The sequence below is a fragment of the Neomonachus schauinslandi genome, chromosome 5 (genome assembly GCF_002201575.2).
Source record: "Neomonachus schauinslandi chromosome 5, ASM220157v2, whole genome shotgun sequence".
Lineage (NCBI taxonomy): Eukaryota > Metazoa > Chordata > Mammalia > Carnivora > Phocidae > Neomonachus > Neomonachus schauinslandi.
In genome coordinates, this window is record NC_058407.1 from 168,796,832 (window position 1) to 168,809,224 (window position 12,393).

Consider the following 12,393-nt stretch of genomic DNA (forward strand, 5'->3'; position numbering starts at 1 on the left):
GGGGGGGGGGGGGGGGGGGGGGGGGGGGGGGGGGGGGCGGCTAGGAAGGAGAGATAAAGCAGGCAGAGTGGAACTCTGATTAGAGAGTCATTAATTAAGACCATGAAAGTCCCGTAGAGTTTCCTTTGATTGGAAAAATAGGGGGCTGCAGAATTAAAGGCTTTGAGGGAAAGCTTTTCATGCTAAGGAGAGCCAAAAATTAATTCTAGGATTTTTAAAATTAAGGCATTATGAAAGCTAAGGCATTGGTTGTAACCAGAAGACCGTGTCAATTTAATCAGAGTCTTATGGGAGAGAGAGAGAGAGAGCTCAACTGGTGGTTGCTGGAAGGGAGTGGGTATGGGGGTGGGCAACGGAGGGGAGGGGGATTAAGAGCCACAGACCTCCAGCTATAAAATAAATAAGTCACGGGGATGAAAATTACAGCATAGGGGCGCCTGGGTGGCTCAGCCGTTAAGCGTCTGCCTTCGGCTCAGGTCATGATCCCAGGGTCCTGGGATCGAGCCCCGCATCGGGCTCCCTGCTCGGCGGGAAGCCTGCTTCTCCCTCTCCCACTCCCCCGGCTTGTGTTCCCTCTCTTGCTGTCTCTCTCTCTGTGTCAAATAAATAAATAAAAATCTTAAAAAAAAAAAAGTACAGCATAGGGAATATAGTCAATATATCATAATAACTTCATATGGTGACAGAGGGTAACTATTTCATAATATCTGTAAGTGTCGGATTGCTGTTGTACACCTGAAATCCATGTAATATTGTGTATTAACTAAGGTCCAAGTAGAAAAATAATTTTGAATCTTATAGGGGAGTAGGGGGTCAAAGTAAGTAAACTGTTTTGTTTCAAAGCCCTGTGCTGCCATCTGGCTCCACTCGGAGGCACTTCCCGTCTGGTCCGCGAGCTGGCACCAAAGCCACCCAGAGAGATTCCCCCATGGAGAAGGCAGCCCTGTAGTCTGGGGTGCACCTGCTGGTGCCACACAGAAGCTGCCCTGCCTCCTGTAGGCATCCAGGTCCAACGGGACCCCGGCTCAGACACTTAGTACTACGGGGTGCTGGGGACAACTGTCCTAACCTTCTTGAACTTCAGTTTCCGAAAGGGTACTCCCACCTAGGATCACTAGGAAAGTTCCTGCCTACATACGTCCTCACATATAATATTAGAGAAGGCACCCACCTACAGAAGCTCAACATGTGCCGTTCTCTGCCTCACTTCCTCCCCCCCAACCCATCCCTAAGTGGCCTTCAGAAAAGATGGTTCTAGAAAGCAGATCATGTCATTCCCTCCCAGGTCTTTGCAGGGGGTGCCAAGGATTTGGATTTGATCTCACTTTAAGCCTGAGGCCAAAAGTCCCTCTTGGACTCATCCCCTGCCCCGGCTGCTCTCCCTCAAACACTCGCAATGGCTCCCCATTATCTACAGAATAAAGTCTGAACTCTCCTTGACCTGGCATTCAAAGTCCTTCACAACCTGGCCCCAAACTACCTTTCTAGAATCATCTGTCACTGCTTCCTTTTATATACATAAATCCCAGAGGAAGCCACATCCACAAAGTTTGTATACAGAAATCCCAGAGCACATACACAGGGTCGGGAAATTGTGGCAGCTAAGGTGAGATCGTATGGTGCTTGGTGCCCAGAACCCAGAGGCGAAAGGCACAATCCCTGTCCTAAGGAGCCGGGGAGACAGATAAGTGAACCCACAGGGTTGGTACCCGAGGCAGCCGAGCAGGGAAGACGTGAGCGAGAGTCAGAGGTGAGGCCAGCTGGGCTGCGCCAGCAGGGACACATCACTGGAGGCCAAAGTTGCTCCACTCACAGGGGACGGGGGACCCCCGATGGAGTTTAAACAGAGGCCAGGAATGATCCGGTGTGCATTTAGGAAGCTCTCTCTGGCTGCAGAAGGTAGAGCAAAGAGGAGCAAGGAAGGAAGGTTGGAGGTGGTTGGAGAGGCTCTTGCAGAGAAGTGTTCGGAGCGCAGCTAGAAGATGAGCCCAGGTGGTGATGAGGGAGCAGATTAGAGAGAATTAGAGAGAATCCCCCGAAACCCCCTGACCGATTGCTGTAGCCACCAGCACACGCGGCTGTCGAGCTCTTGAGAGGTGGCTGGTCCACACTGAGATGGGCTGCAAGTGGAGCATATGCACCAGGATTTGAAGAATTCACTCCAAATTCTAAAAAGAATGTGAAAGGGGCGCTGGGCTGGCTCGGTCAGTGGAGCCTACGACTCTGGATCTCGGGGTTGTGGGTTTGAGCCCCACGTTGGGTGCAGAGATTACTTAAAAATAATTTTAAACCCTTTAATAAATACAAAGAAAAAGAATGTAAAATATCTCACTGATAACTTTTATATTAGTTCTAATGTTGAAATGATCACATTTTTATATATTGGGATAAATAAAATCATTAATATGGATTTTCCTTATTTCTCCTAAATGTTTTGAATGTGGCTATTAGAAAATTCAAAATCAGGGCGCCTGGGTGGCTCAGTCGGTCAAGTGCTGCCTTCAGCTCAGGTCATGATCCCGGGGTCCTGGGATCAAGCCCCACGTCGGGCTCCCTGCTCGGCAGGGAGCCTGCTTCTCCCTCTCCCTCTGCCTGCCGCTCCCCCTGCTTGTGCTCTCGCTCTCTCCCTCTCAAACAAATAAAATTTTTAAAAAATATTTTATTTATTTATTTGACAGAGAGAGAGACACAGCGAGAGAGGGAACACAAGCAGGGGCAGGGGAGAGGGAGAAGCAGGCTTCCCACTGAGCAGGGAGCCCGATGCAGGGCTCGATCCCAGGACCCCGGGATCATGACCTGAGCCGAAGGCAGACACTTAACAACTGAGCCACCCAGGCACCCTAATAAAATATTTTTTTTTTAAAAGAATCTTTTTTCTTTGCAACAGGGGAGTCGCTTGAAAGAATACCCCTAACAAAACCAATAGAATAACTTAAGGGAGGAAGAAAGAATTGCCTATGTCCTAGAAAACCATTGGAAAGGAACCCACTGTTGTGTCTCGTGAACGAGATAAACAAGGCCCTGACATCAAGATGCTTACACTCTGCTCAGAGCTTTGGACAGTAATCAAAAAAGCAACACAGGGATTCCATTTCTAAACTTGAGGTGTTAGGAGGGATGGAGGACCCTGCTTTAGATGGAGATGTGGGTGCTGGCCTCTGGGAGGAAGTGATACTGGAGCAGAGACTTTAATGATGGGAAGGAGGCGCATGAGATGCTCCAAGGGGAGGGAATAGCAAATGCTAGAATGTGACAGGTTCAGGAGGAGCGAAGAGGCTGGTGTGGCAGGAATGGAGTAAGCGGGAGGAGGGAGTGGGGAGGGGGGGTTCAGATCATTCTACATATCAGGGGAAGCCAGAGGAGGGACAAGGGTGAAGCTTGAAAGCAATGTGGAAGGTGAATCGTGAATTGTAAGGGGTCTTAGATCTAATATCCAATCCCAAGGGCCCTAAAGTGCTGGCTTTTCTGTTGGCCACCCCTCTCTGCTGCACTCTGAGCCTGGGAGGCTGAACCTCAGACTGCATTGCCTGGCTGCCTTTAGTCCAGCCAGTGGGAGGAATCAGCAAAAGAGAGGAGACCAGGGGGGCAGTGAGAGCTGGGGGTACATCTTCCTTGCTCCCTCCCAGCTTCAGACCCAAGTTTGTGACAATAACCTGTCTTTCCCAGGCTCCAGCTGCTGCTAGAGGCCTCTTCCATGCTCCAGCTCCCAGTAGGCCCCAACAGTATCAGTCCCAACATGCTTCCCCATTCCTGGTTTGCTCCCTTAACCCTGCCCATACGCCTATAAGTCCCCCTTCACTGAAGCCTCTTCATTTGAACCATCCAGGATCCATTCTGTTTCCTGCCAGGACCCTGGTGCAGCCAGTTCATAAAAGATAAAACTGGGACCCACAGAGAGCTGCATAACTTTTCAGGGTGGCCATATATGTTTGTGTAGGTTGTAGACTGCACAACTTCAGGAGGTGCCATTCACTTTGCAATCCATGGGAATGATTTGCCCCAGGTTTATGCAGCACACATAGTTGAACCTGATGGCCCTGAATTTGGCCACAGTCAGCCAGCTCTTGGCAGGGTCCTGATCTGTGTCCTATGGCTGTTCCACTGCTCAAGGTTGCTCTCCTGTGAGGCTGCAGATTGCATTTCACCTCTTACACTCCAGGGACAGCTCAACCCCTGACACTTGCACATTTGCAGAGTCTCTCTGAAGAACAAAGGTTGTCTTGGCTCCGTTCTGCAAACTTCTCACCATAGATAATGATGAAGACCTTGAAGCATGTTTATCTTAAGGGTAGAATGACTAGCATCAATACTTTGGCCCTGGTAAGAGTTGATCAGGAAAAAAAAAATCTGTCTAAGACCAAAAAAAAAAAAGCTAATCAAACGAAGAAAAAACACTTGTTTTTTTCAAAAGTGCAACGGTAGATAGAACAAACATGCAATGTGAGTTTACAGTGACCCTCCAGGGGCGCCTGGGTGGCTCAGTTGGTTAAGCACCTGCCTTTGGCTCAGGTCATGATCACAGGGTCCTGGGATCAAGCACCATGTGGGGCTTCCTGCTTAGCTGGGAGCCTGTTTCTCCCTCTCCCTCTTCCACTTGCCCTGCTTATGCTCTCTCTCTCTCTCAAATAAATAAATAAAATCTTTAAAAATTTTTAAATAAACAAAAATAAAACGATCCTCCAGAACTTACTGAAAGTGGGATCTCCAGACATTGTGTGACATAATGTGATGCAGCAGGAAGTACAAAGCACCATCCACAAAGAATTCCGCCCTTTAAAAAAAAAAGGGGGGGGCACCTGGGTGGCTCAGTCGGTTAAGCGTCTGCCTTCGGCTCAGGTCATGATCTCAGGGTCCTGGGATCGAGCCCCGCATCTGCTTCTCCCTCTCCCATTCCCTCTACTTGTGTTCCCTCTCTCGCGTGCCTCTCCCTGTCAAATAAATAAATAAAATCTTTTAAAAAAAATTAAAAAAAAAAAAAAAGGAGGCTCAATCTAATCAAGCCTCTACACGTAACCATTAATTTATAGGAAATATGGGAGACAGAGAAACAAGTCAAACACCAGAAGGAAGTAATCGGCAAAGTCCAAATGCAGGGCATTCTATGGGCCAGTTGACCCAACAACCTCCAAACATCAATGCATGAAGAAAAAAAGGCAGACCATTATAGATTACGAGAGACATACCAAATGCAACGTGGGACCCTGGATTGGATCCTGGGACCGAAAAAGGACCTTGGTGGAAAAATAGATGAAATTCCAATAAACCGAAGTTTAGTTAATAGTAACATATCGATGTTAATTCCTTACTTTTGAAATGTATCATGGCTGTGTAACATGTTAACATCAAAGAAAACTGGACTCTGCACTAGCTTTGTAACTTTTCTTTGAATCTTAAGTTGCTCCGAAGTTAAAAGGCTGAGTTTTTTTTGTTTTGTTACTTTTTTTTTAAAGTAGTCTCCCAGCGTGGAGCCCCATGTGGGGCTTCAACTCATGACCCTGAGATCAAGAGTGGGATGCTTTATCGACTGAGCCACCCAGGCGCCCCTTGTTTTGTTCTTAAAGAGAGACTTAAAAACTCTTAACGGTCAAATACAATGGGTGGCCCTTATTTGGATTCTGGTTTGAACAAATCCGTTGTAAAAACATTTTTAAGCCAATTGGGGAAACTTGAATATGGACTGGATATTGGCTGATATTAAGGAACCGTTGTTCATTTTATTAGGTATGATAATAACATGGCAGTTATGGTTTTCTTTAAATCCCCGATCTGTTCAACATATGTGCGTACTGGTGAGACAACGTGATATCCGGGATTTGCTTTAAAATACTCCAGAAGAAGAAAACAAGGATAGATAAAATGAGATTGAAAATGGCTGGTAATTGTTGAAACAGATTAGGGGTATATATTTGAAATTGTCCATATTTGTTGTTGTTGTTGTTGTTGTTGTTGTTTAAAGATTTATTTATTTGACAGAGAGAGACACAGCGAGAGAGGGAACACAAGCAGGGGGAGTGGGAGAGGGAGAAGCAGGCTTCCTGCTGAGCAGGGAGTCTGATGCGGGGCTCCATCCCAGGACCCTGGGATCATGACCTGAGCTGAAGGCAGACGCTTAACGACTGAGCCACCCAGTCGCGGCCTTGAAATTGTCCCTATTAACAAGTTAAGAGAGGAAGGGGGCGGAGGAGGAGGTCTGTGTGTTTCCTTCCACGTTGAAGGGTCTAGAGGCTTCCCTCTGAGATGGAACAGGCTGGTCACCAGCTTGCTTTGTTCCCCTGATCAAGATCCCCTGGCAAGCCACCAAGTGACATACTCTTCACCTTCCTGATGGCCCCACCAAGGTAGTGTGATTCAGGGGAGTGGTGGGGAGTTGGGTCCCAGCTTCACACAGCCTCCATTCAAATCCTGGAGGAATTCAAACAGTCTCTGTGCCTTGGTTCTAGACTACCTACCTATTAGGTTGTTGATCATTTTAAATGAGTTGATTGACGTGAAGTGCTTTAAACTGGGTGTGACCCCGGCTAGGGACTCAGCAAATGCTGAGTGCTGATCTCAGCACCATTCATACAGATGGTTTTCTCCCCCGAGCTGCCTCACACTCCCATCCACTGCTACTTGGTGGCCAAAGCGTTCTTATCTCTTGCTCCTCAGCTTCTCCTTGGCTTTGTAACATAACCCACGTGGATGCTAAGAATCCCCTCAGGTTGTTTGGCTCGTTTTTCACACGTTCCTAATTTCAGTTAAATTCTCTCGTTTTCATGGTCTTTGCCAGAAACAATTTGATGAATCTCCTTCACCATTTTGAGAGCCTTCAGTTGGGTCAAAAAGGTCTCTTTTCAAATAAGAATTTGCCAAACCTCTCTGGCCTTTCCTAGTAACTGGCTGATACCTGGAGAGCTGTGGAGTTGACCCTCCATGCCTTGTTTTCCCCAGGGCGGCCCCACGTCTCACAGTCCTGTGGCGCTAGATGGTTTCTCTCGCCTTCCATGTGCCATGGCCCAAAGCTTGTGAAGGGCATTTAAAGGAATTGTTTCCTGACATATTAATCTTCACACTGTTTTTTGTTTTGTTTTCTTTTTTGCAGGGCGGGTATTTAGCTAGTCGGTTTACATTTGACGGAACTACACGATCCAGTCAAGCCACTTCCTGGCTCCCCCGTGGCTCTAATTTGTGGTGATCTTAATGCCCCTCTCTGCGATTTTTCATGCCTTTGGAGAAAGCCTGGTCCACAAAACAGTAACAGGGAGGAGTTGGGCCAGGTTTGCAGTTATAAAGTCTGATGGTGATGGAGCCCTGCCCAGGTGGCAGGAACCAAGCCGAGTTCCTTGGGTGAGTTAGCACGTCTGTCCTCACAACACTCCTACAAAGCAGGTGCTACCCCTTTTTTTTTTTTTTTAAGATTTTACTTATTTATTTATTTGTCAGAGAGAGCAAAAGCACAAGCAGGGGGAGCTGCAGGCAGAGGGAGAAGCAGGCTCCCTGCTGAGCAAGGAGCCCAATTTGGGACTTGATCCCAGGACCCTGGGATCATGACCTGAGCTGAAGGCAGACGCTTAACTGACTGAGCCACCCAGGCATCCCAAGCAGGTGCTACTCTTATGGCCATTTTACAGGCAGGAAAACTGAGGCACGAAGCAGTTATGTATCTGGCCCAGGATCACCCATCTGGGAAGTGGTGAAGCTGAGCTCTGAGCTCAGGCTTTGTGGCTGCAGAGCAGTAAGTCCCCACACATCCATCACTGCCTTGCACAGCCACCCACCCCAACGACAGCCAGGGACAGCAACCCTCCTGTCTGATTTGTCGTGATGTTTTTCTGACGGCCACTGAACCGATTGGATCAAATCACTCTGTTGTTGTTGATAAAGACGATAATGATGATGCTGTTGGGTTTGTTTGTCGGGTTGGTTGGTCTGTTTGTTGGTTGGTTGTTCTGCTTGAACGAATTCATGTCTGACTATGAATTGATGCCAAATATCTTCATCTTCATCTTCATTATCTAGTTTTATCTCTCCAGTAATCCCATGACAACAGATTGCTATTCCTATTTTATAAAGACTCAAACAAAATTTATGCTGACCCAAAGTTACATTGCTAGGGTTTAGACAGAGTCTAGAAAGTCTAAGTTGCCAATGGCTACAGGTGCAGACTTTAGCTCATAGATTAAGGAATATGACCACCAGCCCCAGACATCCATAAGAGATTCAAAGAGAGAAGATGGGGACCAAACCAAGCCTTCTGCTCCTTATTTCATTGCCTTGTGTTGGCCTGCCTTGCGGGCACCAGGACATGAAGAAAACCATCTTCCCTTCCCGAGCAAGCTGTGAAGTTTGATTAGAAGATCGGGAGGTAAAGTGCTTTGAAGAAAAGTGATGTGGGAAACACCCTGTGTTTGTGTTTAGGTTATTTCCTGGGAGACTTCAGATGAGATTAGGGCAAATGAATGCGTCTGCTCAGGTCGCTGGTCTGCTCAGGTCTCTGGGCTGCTTTGCATGAGAAAGGAATTGTTCCCCAAAACACGTCTGCTAGAGGGGCTGTCAAAACCACTCAGCTCTGCTCCACACCCAAGCGTGTCTTCCTTCAGTCTGGCCGTCATACAAGGAAAAGGGAACTTTGGCGGTCAGGTCCATCAGGCTGGTGCGTGAAATGTTAACATGTACTTAGACGTCAAAGTGTGCCTTTGGGCAAAAACAATTACCGAATGTTTTAGAACATGACTCCAGTATGTATACTGTATTGAGAGGGGAGAAGAAAATGAGATTAACAGGTGAAACATTTGGTCAAACCAGACAATCGGGATGAAAGGAACATCCCAGAGCATTTTGCCCAACCCCATCCATGGTCATGTCTCTTCCTCCCCTCCCAGACTACTTTCCTGATGAGGCCAAGGGGTCACAAACCTGTACCCTGCCAGGCAGGTTCTATATGAATTACCAGCTGACAAATAAGAGAAGAAACACATCATGGAAGCTAGCCAATGTTTTCTTTCTTTTTTTTTTTTTTTAAAGATTTATTTATTTATTTGAGAGAGCGAGAATGAGAGAGAGAGAGTACATGAGAGGGGGGAGGGTTAGAGGGAGAAGCAGGCTCCTCGCCGAGCAGGGAGCCCGATGCGGGACTCGATCCAGGGACTCCTGGATCATGACCTGAGCCGAAGGCGGTCGCTTAACCGACTGAGCCACCCAGGCGCCCATTAGCCAATGTTTTCAACATAAATATCCCTACCCTGAGCCATAGACATAGTTTGGGATCCCAGCTCTCCCACCTGGGGAAAGGGCTGAGTTTTCCTGCACTCCACTGCATAATGATTCCTTCTCCAAATATAACCCATTAGCAGGAGGCTTAAATATATGGTATTAAAACAACAACAAAACCTTCAATCCAGACCAAGTGGTAAAATATACATATACATACAATATACAAATAGTTACCGTTCTTGAAAATCAAAAGGTACATTTTATAATATATTAACTAATGTTAAGTGATGGACTTTTTTTTTTTATTAACCGTGTGTTTCTGATGTTTTGACATCTGGGGCCTTGCAGACCCTGGAGAGACCGTCTCTCCCAGGGCTAGCTAATTCTTAGAGACAGGAAACCACCAGACTGCTGAGCGTGCCTTTCATACACAAACTGGCCAATCCAGAGCCCATATGCCAGCCACCTCCTTTATTGGACACTCACACTCTGGACCACTGTTCTCCTGCCCTAATCACCCCAGGGTTAAGTGCCAGATGCACTAGAGATAGCACTTACACCCCAGGGCCTGCTGAAGTCCTTCAAACTAGCCAGCCTAATCTTTATCCTGCCATACTCATTCTGTTCCTGCAGAAACCACAAGAAAGTTTCTTGTGCACATGTTTCTCTTCCTCCCTCTGCCTGTGGCTGACCCTGGTGCTTCCCTGTGTGCCCCCCACCCTGGTGAGGATTGTGTGTAGGGGAGGGAAGTGCACCTGCCTCTGGGAAACTGTAACAAACCCTCTTTTCAAGGACAGCCCTCTCCTGATCTGTTGGCCTCACCAGACGTGAATAATAATAAAGCCTACATTATATGAAGGTGGCATTTATTCACAAAGGAAGGCTCTAGAATCATCTTGGTTAAATTTCAGATTCAAGCCTGGCCCAAGAAGAGAGAATGCACCCAATCCGAAAACTGCATTAGGAAAGTTAAGTCTTTCCATGAGTGCTTAGTCTGCACGGGCCACACGCAGACCTCAGCGGTCCACGGGTGAGTGGACCCCAGACATTGTCCCCTACAGTGTCACGCACCTCCAGGATCTGATTTGCTCCTGAATGTAAACACAGTGCAGGAGGTGTGTAAACGGAGACCTCTTTAGGGAGGAAATGCAGTTGGAACTTTCAGCTGTTTCTTGTATGTACAGTAGCCTTCATTTTAAGAAAATATAATATACTGTACAGAATTGGGAGTGAACTGAGTCAAAAAAGCAGGAAATGAGCTAAGTGTAGCAGGAGTGAAATAGCTATCAATAAAGAAGTTACAGCAGGAAGACAGGGAGTGTTAGAGGCATTAACTTATTTGTGACAGATTAAACATCTAAGTGCTCCTTCCTTACAAAAAAAAAAAAAGCAAAGGAAGACCACAAAGGTTTAGCGCTCAAAAGGTACACTCGGCAAAGTGGGAAAACCCTTGTGATCAAGGGCATGGAGACAATGGGTCCAAAGCATCACAGGAGTGTTACAAAGATCTAAGCACCAGATATCAACCAACTACTGTGTGCCAAGACTTGCATTAAATTACTTGTACAGGGACGCCTGGGTGGCTCAGTCGGTTAAGCGTCTGCCTTCGGCTCAGGTCATGATCCTGGGGTCCTGGGATCGAGCCCCACATCGGGCTCCCTGCTCGGCAGGGAGCCTGCTTCTCCCTCTGCCTTCCACTCTCCCTGCTTGTGTGTGCTCTCTCTCTGACAAATAAATAAATAAATAATCTAAAAAAAAAAATTGCTTGTACATCTCATCCCGTTCAATCCTCTTCACAACCACGCAGGGCTGGATTAAGCCCCACTTCAGTGGATGGAAAACTAAGGCTCTGTGTTAGTTATCTACTGCTACACATAAGAAATTCCTCCCAAACTTGGCAAATTACAGCAACAATAAACAACTCTTCTACTGTTTCTGTGGGTCGGGAATATGGGCGGAGCTGGGTGGTTCTGGCTCAGGATCCCTCATGAGGTTGTAGTCAAGATGTTGGCTGGGGCTGTGGGTCATCTGAAGGCTTGACTGGAACTGGTGAACCTGCTTCCAAGATGGCTCACTCACATGGCTGTCAGTGGATGCCAGGGTGTAAGCAGGTGGCAGTTTTTCAACACATGGAGCTTTCCACAGGGCTGCTTATGTCCTCAAGACATGGTAGCTGGTTGGCCTCAGTGTGATTGACCAAAGCAAGTAGAAGGCAGAAGCTACAAGGTCTTTGTATGACCCAGCCTCAGAAGTCACACATCCCTTCACATCTTATTGGTTACACAGGTCAGCCCTATTCAGGGCAAGAGGGAACCACACAAGAGCTTAGAAACTAAGAGGTGAGGAACCTGGGGGCCATTTTGGATACTGGCTTCCCCTGGACCCAAGAGTATAAGTAATTTTCTTAAGATCACTCACCTAATTTCAAATTCTACCTTACTCCCAAATCAGCATTCTTTCTACCACACCTCTCCAAAGCCTGAGTGCAAGACATCACCTAACAAAGACAGAGTGTCCTGATGAAGCCACATCCCTGTTTCATTGCTTTTGCCAAAAGTTTTATCTTCAATCCAAAGGGAAATATATTTTTTAAGAATTTATTTATTTATTTGACAGAGAGAGAGACAGCAAGAGCAGGAACACAAGTAGGGGGAGTGGGACAGGGAGAAGCAGGCTTCCCGCTGAGCAGGGAGCCCGATGCAGGGCTCGATCCCAGGACCCTGGGATCATGACCTGAGTCGAAGGCAGATGCTTAACGACTGAGCACCCAGGGTTAGCTAGCCCTGGGAGGGACGGTCTCTCCAGGGTCTGCAAGGCCCCAGATGTCAGGGCATATTTTTATGTTAGAACATAGCTCAGGCTTTCTAACAGGAATTGATGAAAAATAATTTTTACTGTATTGATTTTGCCCTAAACCAAACTTGCTGAACCTCATCCCTGGCTAGAGCTTTAAAATAATAATAAAAATAATCAAGTAGTAATAATGGAGCACCTAGGTGGCTCAGTCGGTTAAGCATGCAATTCTTGATCTTGGCTTGGGTCTTGATCTCGTGGGGTGTGGAGCCTATTTAAAAAAAAATAAAAAGTAAAATAAAATAATAGGAAGAAGAAGAAGGAGAAGAAGGAGGAGGGATGCCTGCAATAACAGAGAAGAGAACATTTGCAGGTTACAAACCATTTTGCGATCATTCCTATCTTTGA